A 16,893-nucleotide genomic window follows, 5' to 3' on the forward strand; every position below is an offset into this window, starting at 1 on the left:
ATTCAGGTTTTGGTTCAAGGTCAAGAAAGACATAAAGTAAGGGGTCAGGTTCAGTGCCGGGAACACAAACCACACCGCCTGTGTGCGCCGGTGCTCAGGCGGGAGAACTAGGGACGGGGAAATGACCCTTAAACTGGAAAATAACGAAGGGCCTTCCTATGCAGCCTCCTTTCTTATTAATTATTAGTGGGGAGGAATCCATGCTTTTCAGACACTCACGCTAGATCTTCAGAAAGAGGGTTCAATCTCCCCTCTCCAGTCACGGTGACAGCTGCCCAAAGTGTAGGTGACACTGCGCTGAGTTTTTCCCGAAGTGTGACATGGTCTCCACTTTGATTTGTTTTGTCCCTGCTGCGCTAACTTGCATTTGTGCTTCCAAGGAAGTAGAGACTGGCTTTCCTCTAGAACAGCGGGGGAGGGGCAACCCACGGTGCCCCCTGAGCCGCCTTCGCTGAGATCCACGCTTGCTTGGTTTTGTTTTTGCAGCCCAGGAGCTGAGTAGGGAGACCCCTCCCCTCGTCCCTGCAGGGATGGAAACCAGGGCCTCGCACATTTCCTAGATGCTGTGCTACCTCGCAGCCTTCTCGCACTTCTAAAAAGTTACCGTTTAGTGTGCATGCCTGCAATCCCAGCATTCTGTGAGGCCTGGGAGGCTGAAGCAGGAGGATCACAAGTTCAAGTCCAGCCCAGGGAGGCTTAGTGACTTAAGTCTTGAAATGAAATGAAATAAAATAAAGGTGTGGGGCTGTAGCTCACCTTGAAGTTCCTGGGTTCCATCCCCAGTATGGAAAACAGTTCCACTGTAGTCAGGAGGCTGCTGTGTCCCTTCACTGCTGCAGTGTGGGCCGCTTTCCCTACTTGCATGTAAATCTAAAGTGTTTCTGAGGAGGAGAAAGACCGGGATCTGTGGAGACTGCTTCTGGCAGCACTTCTGCCTGCTGTGGGCTGGTACCTCTTGGGGAGGCTGAGGCAGGAGGAATGGTACTCTTGTTCCTCTACCGGCACAGGCCTTCCCAGGGTCCCGGTGAGAAGCAGCGGGCCCAGGCCAGCTCCTGACGCCAGTTCTGCTGTCCTCGCTTCTTGAAAACACAGAGGCCTGACCTGAGCTTTTATTATTTTTCCCCACCTTTGCTTTTTAAAAAAAAGACGAAGCAGGACACGGTGGTGCACGCTTAAAATCCCAGCATACTGGGAGGCTAAGGCAGGAGGATGGCGAGTTCAAACCCAGCTTGGACAACCTAAGGACTTCATGAGACCCGGTCTGTAAATAATAAAGAGTTGCGCTTGGAGCTCGGTGCGAAGTTCCCGGGTTCTACCCTCAGTGAACTAAAGGGGAAAGAAAGAAGCAGCGCGCACCAACCGCGCTGCTGGGGTCCAGGCCCAGGCCCAGCGTGGCGCCGTCGCTGTCCGCCCCGTCCTGGCTGTAGCGTGGCCCGCAGGGACCCCGGGCCAGGACAAGCGACCCTCCTGGCCCAGCTCGGGCCGCCCCGAAGACCCGGAGAGCGGAGCGCGGGCGGCGGGGTCGGGGGTCGTGGCCTCAGCGCCCTAGGCTCCGGGCTTTGCGTGCGGCCGCAGAGCGCAGTGCGCAGCCGGGCAGCAGGGCCGGGCCGGCGCGGCGGGGACAAAGGGCGAGGTGAGCGGCTCGGCGGCGCGGGGGGCGCGCGTGGGGCCCGGAAAGGCGCCCAAGTGTCGGTGCGCCTGGAGGAAATCCGGGGGCGGAGGGCGGCGGGGAGAGCGCGTGGATGCCGCTCCGGCTCCGTGGCCGTTGGAGCCCCGAGGGCGCAGCGCGTGGAGCCCCCGAGACGAGGCTACCCGAGCCCGGGGCGCCCGCACTTGGAGGGGCTCGGGGCCCTCCGAACCGACCGCACTGGGGCACTGGGAACAAAGGCTACTTCCTGAGTCCAGGAAAGTGTTGTGCGCGCGTGTGCACTCGTGTGCGCGCGCGCATGTTTGTGTGTGTGCACGCGCGCGTGTGTGGCCATCAGGGCGCCGGCCAGGCGACAGGCGATAGCGACAGCGACAGCCATTCAGGCCCCGGACACCCGGCGTATTGCTGGGGAAATTCTTTTGACCCCTGGCCACGAGGCCCGGCAGGAAAGAGAACCACCTACTTTATATACAGCAGGTTTTCTTTAATCAACCTTTATTATAGAGCTAAGTGTTACTTCGGGGCCTGAAAGGGTTTTTATTATCCCTTTAAAACAATAAATGTGTAAATTTCTCCTGAATAAACACTCTTTCTACTCAGGAAGGGCACTTTCACGCCTCGCCTAAGGCGGGATGGGAGAGGGGATGCTGCGCTTCCTCCTTTCTCAGACCTACGGTGGCCTCGGGTTTGCAGAACCTTGTAAAAAATGTTGATGGGCATCTGAAAGGGCAGCCGGGATCCGGCTTGTGGCTGTTCTCTTAGATCTCGGGAGATTCGCAGAATTGTTTATCACCAACCCATTGTGCTCGCCCAGAAAGTTTGTTTCTAGGAAATAAGCCCGAATTTCAAATGTGAGGCAGCTCTGTGGAAGGCAGGGGAGGGAGGGTGCTCTGAGGCCCGGCTGGTGAAAGCTGCAGTGTGTTCTGTGACATTTGCTGCCTGAGATAGCAGGGCAGGGGCTTCCTCTTCACCCTGAGCCGCGTGTCTTTAACACAGGCAGAAGCGGCTGGCTTCCACCTAAGCCTTTCTAGTTATTGTAGATGGTTTCTAGTGGTTGATCTGTGGCTTCAGGTTTTTTGTTTGTTCGTTTGTGTGGACACAAGGTCTCGATATGTAGCCCAGGCTGGCCTCAAACTCATTGTGTAGCCCAGGCTGGCCTTGAACTCACAGAGATCCTCCTGCCTCAGCCTTCTGAATGCTGGGATGAGAGGTGTGCACCACTGCACCCCTGGCTCAGTTTTTAATGCAAGATCAATAATTAGAATCTTTTACTGGACTGGGAGTTTGAAGCTAGACTATAAATATCTGCATTTTGGTCTCATTTTTAATATGGAAGTTTACAGTCTCATAGAGTCTGTTACAGGTTTCTATGCTTAATACAAAGTTGGTTAGTCTGCCTTTCATTTAGTGAGCAGTCCAAGCTCCTCCCTACAGCATTGCATACGTTCCTTTGACATTAGAAACCTTATTTTCTTTCTTTCTTTCTTTTTCTCCCCCTCTCTCTCTTTCTTCCTTCTTCCCTCCCTCCCCTTCCCTCTCTTTCTTTCTTTCACAAAATCTGTCCAGTTTGCAGTTTCAACATGTTAGTTATTTAGAGACTCTAGTGTGTTCTGAGACTATCTCAAAGGAGAGCTAACACAAGGTTCAAAAATACAAGCTGGGCATGGTGGTGTACACCTCAGTACTCCAGAGGCTGAGGCAGGAAGATTACTGTGATTTCGAGGGCAGCCTGGCCTACTTAGTTCAAGGTCAGCGTGGACTACAAAGTGAGACTCTGTCTCAAAAAGAAAAAAAAAAAACTGAAACAAAACCTAGTACCAAGAAAGAAAGAAAGAAAAGAACATATAGGAGAGTTAAAAAAAGAGAACATAAATTATGATCCACAAGTACTGTGAGTTGTTTGGCATAGTTTGTCTTGTATGACAAAGAAATTCTATCCGCTTCTAAAAGTTGGTCAGAGTCACATATGATACATATTTTACAAATGTCATTTTGTATCTTGTTTTTCCGTGTAATAATCATGTTGTAAATGTTTGCCATCTCTTTCTTTGATGGTGTCATTTAAAATAATTTTATATTCTGTTGTGTAGGTAAATTGTTTAACTATCCACAGAGGATTTGGGGCCTTTTCTCTTGGTGCTTTGCTCATTCTTTCCCTTTGATGAGGTGCTTCAGGCTAATAGGAACACACTGAAACGTGCTTGCTCTCAGAAAGTGGCTGCAGATGTCAAACTTCTGTAACTTGAGGAGAAATCTGTGAGGCCGTGCCTTGCCCGCTGATACTGGTAGATATAGCCTAGCTCCTTCTCAACTGCGCCTTATGCCGCTGTCTGTCCCTGTGATGTAATCATGTGTGTCTCATTAATCCATCAAACCATGGTTCTTGGGAACAGAAATTTGTGTCTTTTTTTTCTTTTAATTGGCTATTCTGGGGATGGAACCTCGGGCCTTCACACTAAGCTGCATCCCCAGCCTTTTTTTATTTTTTATCTTGACATAGGGTCTTGCTAAATTGCTAAGTTGTCCCTGCTGGGCTTGAACTTGCAATCCTTCTGCCTCAGCCTCCTGTGTAGCTGGAATTACAGGGATGTGCCCCCATACCCAGCTGTGTTCCAGACCTTTCAGAGGAACGGAGCAGCATATTGGTGTCTGATCGGTTCTTTGGCATGATATACATTTCTGGTGAAATTATGCCCAGTTTGCTGTTTTCATAATTTAAAACTCTGAGAATAAGGCCTGCCACAGGAGTGTGCTCAGATTTGCTTTTAGTACAACGCTGTGAGTAAAACACCCACATCCTGCTGATTTTATTTGTGGGAAGAATGGCTTACTAGAAGCATGAATAAAAATTAAAGAAATGGGCCAAACCACATGCGCACACAAATCACTGGAAGTTTTCAGAAATGAGTTTGCAAGTCAGCCCAGACCACTAACCCGACCCTGAGCTCACAAGGTGTGGTGCTGAGCGTGAGATTGGAGTGAATGTTTTGGGATCAGAGAGAAGCATATTTTGTCTCTCGCTGTCCGGCCTTGGGGAATGTTACTGTGGCTCCCTACAGCTCTTCTTAGTCATCTGATACTGGTGCTGAGAACTTCTCAGCATTCACTCTTTTCTGTCTGTTCGGTTTTTGAGATAGGGTGCCGCTATGTAGCCCGGGCTACCCTCGAACTCCCAGTGGTCCTCCTGCCTCAGCCTCCTGAGTGCTGGGATGACAGGCAGGTGCCACCGTGCCTGGCTGGGGGCTGCTGCTGAGAACAAGATTCCAGGCCTTCAGGGGTGAGGTGGAGGCTCTGTGCTGGTGTCTCTAAGGGTGCCCTGGCCAGACAGCCCTGGAGGGTCTGTTGGAGTCTGTGTCCTGACGGCAGGGACACTGCTTGTCCCCACTGCCCTGTACACCCTGCAGTGGGGCAGAGATGGGGTCCCCTGCACCTGCTGGCTGTGTAGCACTGATCAAGTCTACCCGACTTCTTCATTTTGAGACAGGGTCTCACTATGCCGTCCACGCTGGCCTTGAGCTCACTTTGTAGCCCAGGCTGGTCTCGAACTCACAACAATCCTCCTACCTCAGCCTCCCAAGTGCTGGGATTACAGGTGTGTGCCACCACGCCCAGCTCAAATCCACCAACTTCTGTGTACCTTGTCTTCTCAGTGCTCCCCTTACCTCGAAGGCTGTGCAACTGATTGCCTGGAAAGCGCCTGCCAGGGCTTACGGCCGAGTTGGGGGTTCTACCCCATCTCCCACCTTTTCTCAAGCAGATTCATTTCCCCAGCTCAATTTCTGCTTTTCCTAAACTTTTGATTGTTTGGTTTTGGATTTTGTTTTTGTTTCTTTGTGCTGGGGAGTAATCCGAGGGCCTTCACATTGAGCTACGTGTCTAGCCTCCTGTCTGTCTGTCTCTCTCTCTTTCTGACAGGGTCTCACTAAGTTGTCTAAGCAGGACTCAAACTTGCAATCCTCCTGCCTCAGCCTCCCACGGTACTGGGGTTACAGGCGTGCGCAATGGCAGACAGCTTTCTCTCAGCTTTGATCACCCCTGTAGCTGTTACTACTGGTAACAACAATATCTTCATCGTGTGTGGTTTATAAACTGCCCCTGGAGGTCAGAGTCTGAGGCTCACACCTCCTGTGCCCTTTAACATAGCCGGTGTAACACCTAGCACAGAGCAAGCAGTCAGTAATGATCTACTGTTCAGACTCACTGATCTGCTCTCAAACTAAAATTTTAAGAAGAAAATATGACCTGCAGAGATGTGACTGCTCAGTGACACTTCCTGCTCGGTCAGAGCCTCTGTTCTTTTCACTTCCCGGGAGCAACAGCAGGGAAGTCGATGTTAGAAGATGAAGGCTGAGGAGCCTCTCATGGAGCCTCAGAAGCCAGCAAGCCCTGTTCTGCAGGCTGGAGGAACAAGTCCTCTTCATTCAAGAAAGGGCCAGAGGAAGCGTCTTTAGTTGGCCTTTCCTTTCAGTGATGAAAGTCTACATCTTTTAATTTTGCCTCATCAATCAGTCAACCAGCTAGTCAATTAATTACTTTTGCATGGCTACAGATCAAACCCAGGTCTTCTGAATGCTAGGCAAGCGCTCTACTCCTGGGGCTACACCCCCAGCCCTATCCTACATCTTTTTAACTAGTGGTGATCTACTGGGTATAGTGGCACACTCCTGTAATCCCTGTGGTGAGGAGGCTGAGGCAGGAGAATTGCTGTGAATTCGAGGCCAGCCTGGGCTACATATTGAGACCCTGTCTCAAAACAGCCGAGCCAAACCAAACCAAACCAACCCCCATTAACAAACTCCAATTTACAAATAAAACAATAAAGTTGGGGTCGTGTATTAGGACCAATACTTCACACATAACTCAGAAGCAGGGTGCTTGGAACTTGGACCCATGGGGAAAGCATCCCTAGTACCTTCCATGGCGTGGTGGGTGCTGACCCCGTGCACTGGGGTGTGGATGGCTCTCAGGTTGGGGCTGGGGTCACCAGGGGCCTGCATTCCATGATTGGCTTACCAGGGGTGGAGAAAGAAATCCCTTGCTGGGACTCACAGCCCTTCAGTTCGCGGTTCAGGTCATTTGCGTGTAGGAAGGCGCCGCCGCTGACCTTCTCACCCCATTAACCTCGTATGAAGGGTGCAGAGCCCCGTGGAGAGTCTCACAGGGACGGCAGAGCAGCAGCCTCCCCATTCCTCAGGGTTAGGGACAAAGCCAGGGTCTGGACCGAGGGACTCTGACCCGCTCCTGTGGCCGTGGCCCCGTGTTAGGGCAGGCAGCTAGATGTAGAATGGTTTGCAAGAAGATGCCCTCTGTTATTTATTATTTTTGTTAAGATTTTAATTTTGAGATAATTATAGCTTTACATACAAAGGAATGGGGCGGAGGTCTCACACACCCTTTGTGTGCCTTCTGCCAATAGGAAACTCGCAGAACTGTGGCACACCATCATAGCTTTGGTCCAGTCAGATGCAGAACAGGAGGTATGATTGAAAAAAACTCTTTAAATTTTTTAAAAAATTGCGGTAAAAGACACGTTGCCAAGAATTCCCCTCAGAATCCTCCCCCCTCTTTGCACGCACTCTTCCAGGCATCCTGGCCACTTTCTGCAGCAGCTCTGGAGTCCTCTTTCCTGAGGGTCTCTACCGGCTGGGATCACAAAAGCAGTGACTGCTGCTGCCGAGCACCATCCCACAGAAAGGCAGCTCGGAAAAACACGACGCTGATCCTCATTCACCTCAGTCACTGGATCTGGCACCATGCAACTTCTGGTCTTCTTCAAGGTCAAAATGACCCTGAAAGGGAAACATTTTGAATCCATTCAGGACACTGAGGCAGCCCGGACTCTCAGGAAAGAGGATTTCAGAGCTGCTGCAGAAAGGGGCCAGGCATGCTGCTGCAAGGGGCCAGGCATGGCTGTGAATGCCTTTAACCCCAGCACTTGGGAGGCGGATGCCATGAGTTCAAGTCCAGCCTGAGCTACATAGTGAGACCCTGTCTAAAAAAAAAAGAAAATCAAAGAAAGTGGCAAGGACGATAGGATGGGATAAGTGTGTTCAAAGCAAGGAGGATTCATGATAATGTGCCAATGTGTTAAATTTTTAAAAGTCAAGCATTCACCATAGTTTTGATGATCCTTTGTAGTTCTGTTTCAACAAAGACCTTGGAAGCTTCTCTTCTATAACTATAGCTATTTCCTCTCCATATCTGTGAGCTCTGGCCAGCACTGATCTGTTCTCTGTTTCTATAATTTTGTCAATTAAAAATGTTATGTAAATAGGATTAAATAGTGTGTGGCCTTTTGAAATGGCCCAGTTTCCCTCCCCAGACCAGTTCCCTGGAAATCCATCTAAGTTGCTTAAATTTCAGTAGCTTATACTTTTTTTTTTTTTTTTTCTGGTACGGGAAACCGAACTCACTACCTTGCGCTTGCCAGGCAGGTGCTGTGCCGCTGAGCTAAATCCCCAGCCCCAGTAGCTTGTACTTTGTATGGCTGAGTACTATTCCATGACATGGATGCATTGCAGTCTATTTAATCATTAACCTGCTGAAGAATAATCTATTTGCAGTTTTTTATTTTATTTATTTAAATTTTTATTTATTTTTATTTTATTTCAAGTTTAAAAGAACATTTTTATTGGTATATGTTTGTGATACATAATAATTATAATGATCTTGGGAAGTGGGTACGTATACATAGCACATGTTTTGTTGCTGTTGTTTTGGTACCAGGAGTCAAACTTAGGACCTTGCACTTTCCAGGCAGGTGCTGTGCTGCTGAGCTATATCCCTGGCCCTAGCACATGTTTTTTTTGCTTGTTTGTTTTTGAGACAGGGTCTCACTATGTAGTGCAGGCTAGCCTCAAACTTGCAGCAACCCTCCTGCCTCAGCCTCCTAAATGCTGAGATCACAGGCATGTGCCGCCACATCCAGCTGGATCATGCCTTTGATGTCACATTTGAGAATGCATTGACTAGCCCTAGATCATGAAAACCTTTTATCTTTTAAAAAGTTTATGGTTTTATGCGTAAATTTGTGATCCAGTGTGAGTTAACTATCATATATGGTATGAAGGGTTAGGCCAGAGTTCATTCTGTGTGCATGCATGCCCAGTTTTCCCAGCACTGTTTGTCAAAACACTGTCTGTCTTCCACTGAATTTCTTTCCATGGACTGACTTTAAGAACTGGTGTTTCAGCCAGGCATGGTGGTGCATGCCTATGATTCCAGCACTCAGGGAGGCTGAGGCAGGAGGATTGCAAATTAGAGCCCAGCCTTGGTGATTTACTTAGCAAGACCCTGTCTCAAAATAAAAACTAAAAAAAAGGGGTTGTAGCTCAGTGCAAAGACCCTGAGTCCAATCCCCAGCCCTGAAAAATAAAAAAAAAGAAAAAAGTACTCTGATAGTTATGTCAAATAATCAGCACATGAAAGTGTCTACAGGCTGTACCATGCATTTGAGATGTTTGTACGGGGAGTTCTGGGCTTTGAGAGCTGCCTGCAGACAGCTCAGGTGTCAGTGGGTCAAGGCCTGGCTGATCAGCGCATGCTATGCAATGATGGAGTTGGGACTACCCCCCCACCCCATGCCAGGCATCTGGCCAGGCTGCCTGCCCCTCCGGGGGTCGGGGGGGGACATTTAGTGTCCGCAGCCGAGCTGGGGCGCCCTGACCTGCGGGGTGAAGCTGACCTCATGGCCAGCCCGGGCACGGTAGGGCCTGGCCCAAAGTGCTGGTGGGGTTTAGTGCCAGCCCTGCAGTGCGCCCCCACCCCGACATGGCTCCTGGTGCTGGCCTCGAGCACAGCGAGCTGCTGCCCGAGTTTGGAAGCAGGGCATTTCTGCTTTTCCAAGTTACTTTTGAGTTTTAAAATGTTTTGTCATGCAGACGTGTACCCCGGAGGAAAAATGAAAAAAAAAAAAGACAAGAAAAATAAAGTTAAGCAGAACTTTATCTGTAACCCCCACACCCTGAGAGAACCCCACCACCGACTGCGGAAGGAAGGTTGTGTCTTTTGTTCTTGGCCTTCCACAATTCCATCCTTTCAGCAGTCAGATCTTCAAAACACAAAGCTGGCCGAGGAGAAGGCAATTTTTTGCTCTCAGGGGCTGACCGTGGAGCGCAGTCTGGACACCGCTGGCCACGCTGTGAATGGGGTCTTTGTGTGGGGGCCGGGGCGCCGGGTCAGGCGAGGAATCCAAAGGTCGGAGCCTGGGCCGGCTGCAGCCAGAGTTTGAGAATGACCTTTTGTTCACGGTTCAGCTCTCCGGGCTGGCGGCCAGGGACATCAAAGACGCATCTGCACGCTGTGGGCCAGCCCTGTCCCTTGCCCTGAGGTGGGAGGGTCCCCGAGGAGCCCCCGCTCAGCACGCTCTGCACAGGGTCTCATCGGCAGTACTGGCATCGGCCACAGACAGCATTGGCCCTTGTGTTTCATTCACCGGAGAGTTCATTGAGTTCCTTATCCAATTAAAAGAATAACAAGTGTGTTATTCAGATTTCAAAAATTATGTCATTACAGAAAAGTTATAAAGCAGAGAGTTCCTCCACCTTAGATGCATGGCTCGCACTTGGGGAGGTCCTTCCTGAATTTTTAATGTGCCATGTGGACATTTTCTTTGAAAAAAAAAAAAAAAAAAAAAAAAAAGGATTATTATACAGTACGTATAATTTCCCTCTAGTTCGGCTAGGAACCTGTAGCAGCTACTGTAAGTGTTTGCTACACAAATTTTGGTTACTGAAGACATCGAATACCCTTTCCCGTAATTCCTTTACCTTATGGAATTGCTGCTCCCCTCCCCCAGGCACTGGGGATGGAACCTGGGGCCTTTACATTGAGCAACACCCAAAGATCTTTTTTATCTTTTATTTTGAGACAGAGTCTCAGAACATCATTAAATTGCTCAGAGTGGCCTTGAATTTTCGATCATCCTGCCTCAGCCTCCCAGAGTGCTGGGATTACTGGCCTGTTCCACCATGTCTCGCTAGAATTATTGCTTAAAAATTTTTTGAAATGTTATTGTTATCTTTTTTGGTTGGTCAGGTATTTTTGTTGTAGCAAGTAGGATATTACCAATAACTTTACATGTCTTGTTTCTAGGAGCTGTTGACAAGTGTCATTGGCAGGACAGATTGTTACTTTATTAGGTAAAATGTTACAGCTGCCGGCCAATCAGGACCACCAGTCTGACTCAGTTAATTTCTATTTCTTGTGGTGCTGGGGATTGAAGCCCAGGCTTGAGGCGAGAGGAAGCAAGCGCTCTGTCACTGAGCTATACCCTGAGGCCTGCCTCACCAGTTTGATAAGTGCTGTGTGCATCTGGCCTTATGACAGGAAGCGTGGGACCTCTGCCCCCTGTGGCCCCCTGGGTGGCGATGTCAGATGAGGAGGATACCACAGGAACCCAAGAGAAAGTGGGAGCGTTCCGCCAAACTGCACTGTGATTGTGTTTTGTTTTGTTTTGTTTTTTGAGACAGGGTTTCTCTGTGTAGCAGCCATCCTCCCACCTCAGCCCCCTGAGTGCTGGGATTACAGGCACGCGTCATCACACCTGGCTGTACATCTATTTTACATATTATTTTAGTGATAGCATCTCATAGAGTGACGAATGAGTACATAATTTAGAGTTATGAGTACATAGAGTTGAATGAATACATAATTTAGTTATTATAAAAATTTTATGAACTGGGTGCAGTGGTAGATGGCTGCTGTACTAGCTACTCAAAAGGCTGAGGTAGGAGGATTGCAAATCCAAGGCTACCTTGTGCAATTTTTTAAAAAAAATTTACTTATTTATTTTTTTGAGACAAGGTCTTCCTGTGTAGCTCAGGCTGGCTTTGAACTCTCTTTGTAGCTCAGGCTGGCCTCAAACTCATGGCAATCCTCCTGCCTCAGCCTCCCAAGTGCTGAGATTATAGGCGTGTGCCACCGCAACTGGCCAGTTTGGGCAATTTAGCAATACCCTGTCTCAAAACAAACACCCCACCCCCCAAAAAAGGATCAAGTCCTGCTGGTGCCACTGGGCTTCCCCACTTCTGGACGCCAAGCCTCCCTGTCAAACTGGAAAGAGAGCAGAACTAGGAAGTGCAGAGGTGGCTGGTAAAACATTTCTGGAGGATTAAGAAGCGACATCCCAGACATGCGGAGGCTGTAGACACCCCTCTCCCCTTCTCATCTCGCCCCTCAGGTCCCCAGGGCCCCCAACAGTAAAAGAAACAAACATTCCTGATCAGGTGAAGTCCACCCATCCCCAGAGGGACACTCAAGTATGTGACACACCTCATCCTACTCCCGCTTTTACACGTTCTCTACACAATACACAGATGCACATCTACTGCTGAGTGCTTAAATTTTCCCTGTCACAGAGCTGGGTGCAGGGGCGCACGCCTTCATCCCAACACTTGGGAAGCTGAGGCAGGGTATCACAAAAGTTTGAGGCCAGTCTGGGTGTTCCCCATGGTGCCAGCTACAAATGGGGTCTGTGCTATAAAACTGGGGGACCCTAGGAGTAGGTGGGAACACCAGTGGTGCAGCCAGGCCAGAAGCCGGGGTGGGCGGGTGGGCAGCACTCCCTGACTCTGTGGACTTGGATTGCGGGTCTGGGGCTCCAGCTTCGCTGAGGTGAGGTGCCAGTCAGAGGGCCTGGCACGCACAGGTGCCAAGAGGGCAGTGGGATTTCTGAGTCTCACGCAGGGTGCTGGGGACATCGAGGCAGGCAGAGCTGACGGCTCAGTGCCCTGCTTCTGGAGGAGGCACAGGGCTCCGTCCCAGGACTGACACTTTCCTTTTTGTTTTTTTGTTTTTTTTTTTTTTTACAACTTTATTTTAATATAACTGTGCTTACAGAAATACACTCATATTGGTTAAAAGAATTCAATTAAACTTATCCTATACAATTTCAACCAAAAAGCTGGTATGTGGCTTAAGATTTTAAAAAGGATTTGCAACCTGGTTTATTTTTATCTATTACAAATGTATAAAAGATCCTCCATCAAATGCTGCTAAAGAAGGCAGCAAAAACCTTGAGAAATACACCTCTGGTTTGCCTCAGAAAAGTAACAAGTATTGCACTGTAAAGTTTATAAAATTGGTGCAACAAAACGTTGTTGTAATGTTACAACCCGGGTTTACAATGTTCAGTAAGTACTGGGTGTGTAAGCGGTGGGAGGGAGCTGTGCACACACACGGAACTGTGAAAGCTATCTGTTTTGCTAATGTTGCGTGTGGATTGCAGATCTACACAAACCAAGATTCAGACAATTTCTTAAATCTGAATTAACACTGTCAGCTCACTTCATCTGCTGAGGCCAGTAAGAGACTCCAGCACATTTAGCTTTTTAAGATTTTTGGATCTATGCAAAGAAGGAAATAGTTTCTTTGCCAGCTCTTCCTTTTTTTTTTTTTTTTTTTTTTTAGGAGCAAAATATATTTATTGAGGGAAAGAAAGCTTCTGTGTGAGAGAGACGGAAGGGTCCAGAATGGGTTGCCAAGGACCCTGCCCTTCCTAGGGATTTCATAGGGTAAAACCACGGGGTGAGGTGGCCCCAAGGAGGGGAAAAATGGGAAATCACAAGATGGGCACAAGGTGGGACAAAACTATGGCGGCCAGCCAATAAGATTACAAGTATAATTGTTCAGGTAAGATTGATTCAATCGGGGTCAAATGGGAAAGCGAGTCTGTAGCAAGCGGGCATGGATACAGAACAGGGGCCTTTCCTGTCGGGGGCTGGGTGAGTGACTCTTCCTGGCTTTTTCAAGGTGATCGCTACCTGTTTAGAATACCAGTCCCTGATGTCCATCACTAGGGAAGTATGTGGGCGCATCTGTTTAATCTTTTGTCTCAAAGTCTGGCCTATAGCAGAAGTGCCCCTTTCTCCCACAGTTGGAAGCATCTTGTAGGGACTGACACTTTTGCAAGACACCAGGCAGCTGCACGACTAGAAGACAGCAACCTCGGGGCCATTGACGTATTGAACTCACTGAATCCCACAAGGGGTGTGCGGGTGACCACACTGTCCCTGGGAACCTGGTGGTGCCAGTGTCATGAGACATGTGGTGTGTCCTTCTCTTGCCTCTTGGTGGAGAGGAGGTGCTGGGGTTTCCTGTGCTTAAGAACCGAGGTTTGACGACATTGTGCCCAGAGGGTGTATCTGGAACCTGGGAGGCTGAATCAGGAGGGTGGCAGGTTGGAGTCCAGCTTGGACAACTTAGTAACTTAGGGACGCCCTGTCTCAAATAAAAAGGGCTGGGGATGCAGCTCAGTGTGAAGGCCCTGGGTTCAACTCCTGGTCCCACAAAATAAAGAAAGGGAGACAGCAACAGTGATCTTCTGCACTCCGTCTTACTTGTGCGACGGCCTTGCCTGGCATATGCGGTGCTTGAAATGGGTGTCATTTTAACCAAGACAGGAGCTTCCTGGCAGGCCACTGCCACTTCGCCAGGTGGCCTCCTAGTGCGCAGCACCCTCCTGCACTTTGGAGGCCTGGGTGGTCTTGAACCCAGAGATTCTCCTGCCTCAGCCTCTTGAGTGCTGGGTGCCAGGGATGTGCTACCATGCCTGGCAAACTGCTGTGTTCTTTCTCCTAACGCATTGATGCTGTTATTCCCAGAATAAGATCCAGCCCACAGAACAAGAGCACTGCTGGTCAGGGCTGCACGGGGCGCCCTGTTTCCGGTGTGGTTGGGGTCTGCTGTCTTCTGAGATGGGTTGGGGTGGGCAGAGAATAACCCTTGCTTGGCCTTTCCCACTGTCTTTGGTTACTGCTGTCCTGGGCTCAGCCCTCGTCTCATTTTTGTCCCTCCCTGCTCCTCTGTGAGGATTCTTGGCAGTAGACGTTTTTATCTCCTCCAGGACAGCCTCCTGCTCCTTCTGTCCAGGGTGGCCTGGTCGCCCGCTGTCCATCCCTGTCCGTGTGCCAGGGTCTCCAGAGCATCACTTGCAGCCCCCACATGGTGTGGAGTTGGACCTCGTGCAGCCAACCTGGTCCCCGCCCAGCCTGGCAGCTGGGACCGTAGCTGCTGCGTGTGACCTTCCAGGGTGGCGCAGTTTAAACTCAAATTTAGGTGGACAGAAAGCAGAACTAAATGTTACTTCACAGCAACATCAGCCATGGAGATCTGGCTTCGGCTGCATTGAAGATACTGTTTTTCTTCTAGACTTACATGTTTAAAATCGGTGTTTGTTGGGACGGGTTCTCTGCTGTCACCCTGGCCAACCCAAATGTCCACTGCGGTGTCCCCCAGGACACAGAAATCTTCGCCCTAAAGCTGAAACTGAGTTGTTTCCCTTTACCATGATTTGCTATAAATCATCATTTCCCCCAGATTGTCCAAAGATTCTTTTAAAAAATTTTAACCAGCTGGGTGTGGTGGCACACGACTATCATCCCAGCACTTGGGAGGCTGAAGCAGGAGGATCACTGTGAGTTCAGGGCCAGCCTGCATTACATAGCTAGACCTTGTCTCAAAACAAAACTAAATGAAAGCAAACCAAACCAAACCAAACCAAACCAAAAACAAGAAACAACTTTAATCCTTTTTAATGGAAAATTTCGAAGACACACAAAAGAAAAGAGAATAATGAACTCCCATACATACATTTCTATGGTTAAAAAGTTAACACATTAACAATTCTGTTTTATCTATACTCCTCATTTTTCTTTTCTCTTCCTGATTAATTAAAGCAAATCTCAAGTATATCCTTTCATCCCCAGATTCTTTTGTATGTGTCTCTAAAAGTATTCTTTCTTGAAAAAACGCAGCCATAATACTGTTGTCACATGTGCTTGGCCTGGTAGCACATTCTGTCATTCTAGCAATCAGAAGGCTGAGGCAGGAGGATCCCTGCAAGTTTGAGGCCAGCCTGGGCTGCGTAGTGAGATCTTGTATCAAAACAAAATAAAACATATTATCACATGTAAATCACAAAGTAACAGTAGCTGTGTGCCATGGTGCAAACCTGTACTCCCAGCTATGCACACATAAAACAAAAATAAAATCCAAAACAGGGTGGCAATGCAGCCAGTGGTAACACTTATGTAGTATGCACAAGACCCTTGATCCAATCTGTGGTAAGGCCAAAAAAAGAAACTAATTTTATTGGTTGCTTACCGTGCTTGAGGTCAAGCCTAGCAATCCCTTGCGGACCCGGTTAGCAGCTGGTGAATGTTGGTGCCTGGTCATCGTCATGTTGGGCCCCAGTGGGTCACATTAGCAGGCCAGTGCTGGAAGCAGGCCAGGCTCCCTGCCCTCTGTGCTGTGAGCGCAGCTGCAGGCGCCATGTTGGTACAGCCCGAGCCTCAGAGATGGCGAGTCTGCTTCCATCTTCATCCCGGCCTCACCACCTGGAGAACGACAGCAGCAGATTCCGCTGTTTCTTTTCTGTTCCTCGGCTTGTTTTTGTTTTTTGAGACAGGGTTAAGTTAGGGTTAGGCCTCAAACTCAGGGTCATCCTCCTGCCTCAGCCTCCCAAGTGCTGGGATTTCAGGCACGTACCACCATGCCCGGCTTCATTTTGTCCTTCCAGCAGTGTGCCTCTGGCTATTGCCCTGTTCCCTATTTTCCATGTGGGAAAGCAGAGGGCAGAGAGATCAATCCCCTTCCCCAGTGATCGATGGCATCGGGGAGCTTGGAATTCACCCGGGGTGACTGTGTCCCCCCCCTCCACCTCTGATGTCCTTGGGGGCAGCGTGGGGGTTTCTATGTAACAGCTTTCCAGGGAAGGGGCAGCCCCGGGCGGTGTTGGCTGAGAGAAAGGCGTGGGATTGGGGCACGGGCTGAGGCTGCAGCGGGAGGAGACTGAGTGAGGCTGGGAGATTCCTGTCAGCCTGAGGGGCCACGGTCAGCTCCAGAAAGCGCAGGCTGACTCAAGGGAAGCAGGGACCTTTGCGCGTCACTTGCGACCGCTCTCTGTGCTGTGTCCTGTGCTCCTCTGTCCTGCCGCTGCGTGTTGTTGTGACGGCCGCTAGACTGCGCGCTCTGAGATGGAGAGTGGCGCCATCTGCCTCAACCTTGGAGCTGGCGCTGTCCTTGGCATATGGTAGGTAGGCTCTTATAAGCCATTGGTGGAATCCACCCATCCACCTACCTGTTCATCCCCCCATCTGCCTGCCGTTTCATGCAGCTATCCACTTCTTCCTCCACCCACTCATCTGCACAGTCTGTTCATCCCTTCCCATCCACCCTCCACAAACCCATCCACCCACCTACCTGTTCATCCACCTAATCCATCCATCCATCCATCCATCCATCCA

At 49.5% G+C, this 16,893-nt stretch overlaps 1 protein-coding gene and 1 long non-coding RNA gene across 2 annotated transcripts in view; one reads left to right on the plus strand and one right to left on the minus strand.

The window, feature by feature from the left end:
* Positions 1 to 1,446, minus strand: part of LOC106146632 — a 1,934-nt gene extending 488 nt beyond the window's left edge. The window contains exons 1-2 of the long non-coding RNA XR_001231162.1: positions 1,357 to 1,446; positions 757 to 881 (exon numbers count right to left, since the gene is read on the minus strand). This is a non-coding gene — a long non-coding RNA (uncharacterized LOC106146632). The remainder of the gene's footprint in view (positions 1 to 756; positions 882 to 1,356) is intronic.
* A 56-nt stretch (positions 1,447 to 1,502) lies between these two features.
* Greb1 (growth regulation by estrogen in breast cancer 1) overlaps positions 1,503 to 16,893 on the plus strand; it is a 79,942-nt gene continuing 64,551 nt past the window's right edge. Inside the window, exon 1 of the mRNA XM_013504387.1 lies at positions 1,503 to 1,633. The gene's annotated coding sequence lies outside the window, so the exon portion shown is untranslated. The remainder of the gene's footprint in view (positions 1,634 to 16,893) is intronic.

This window comes from Chinchilla lanigera, unplaced genomic scaffold (assembly GCF_000276665.1).
Source record: "Chinchilla lanigera isolate Chin_1 unplaced genomic scaffold, ChiLan1.0 scaffold00086, whole genome shotgun sequence".
Taxonomy (NCBI): Eukaryota; Metazoa; Chordata; class Mammalia; order Rodentia; family Chinchillidae; genus Chinchilla; species Chinchilla lanigera.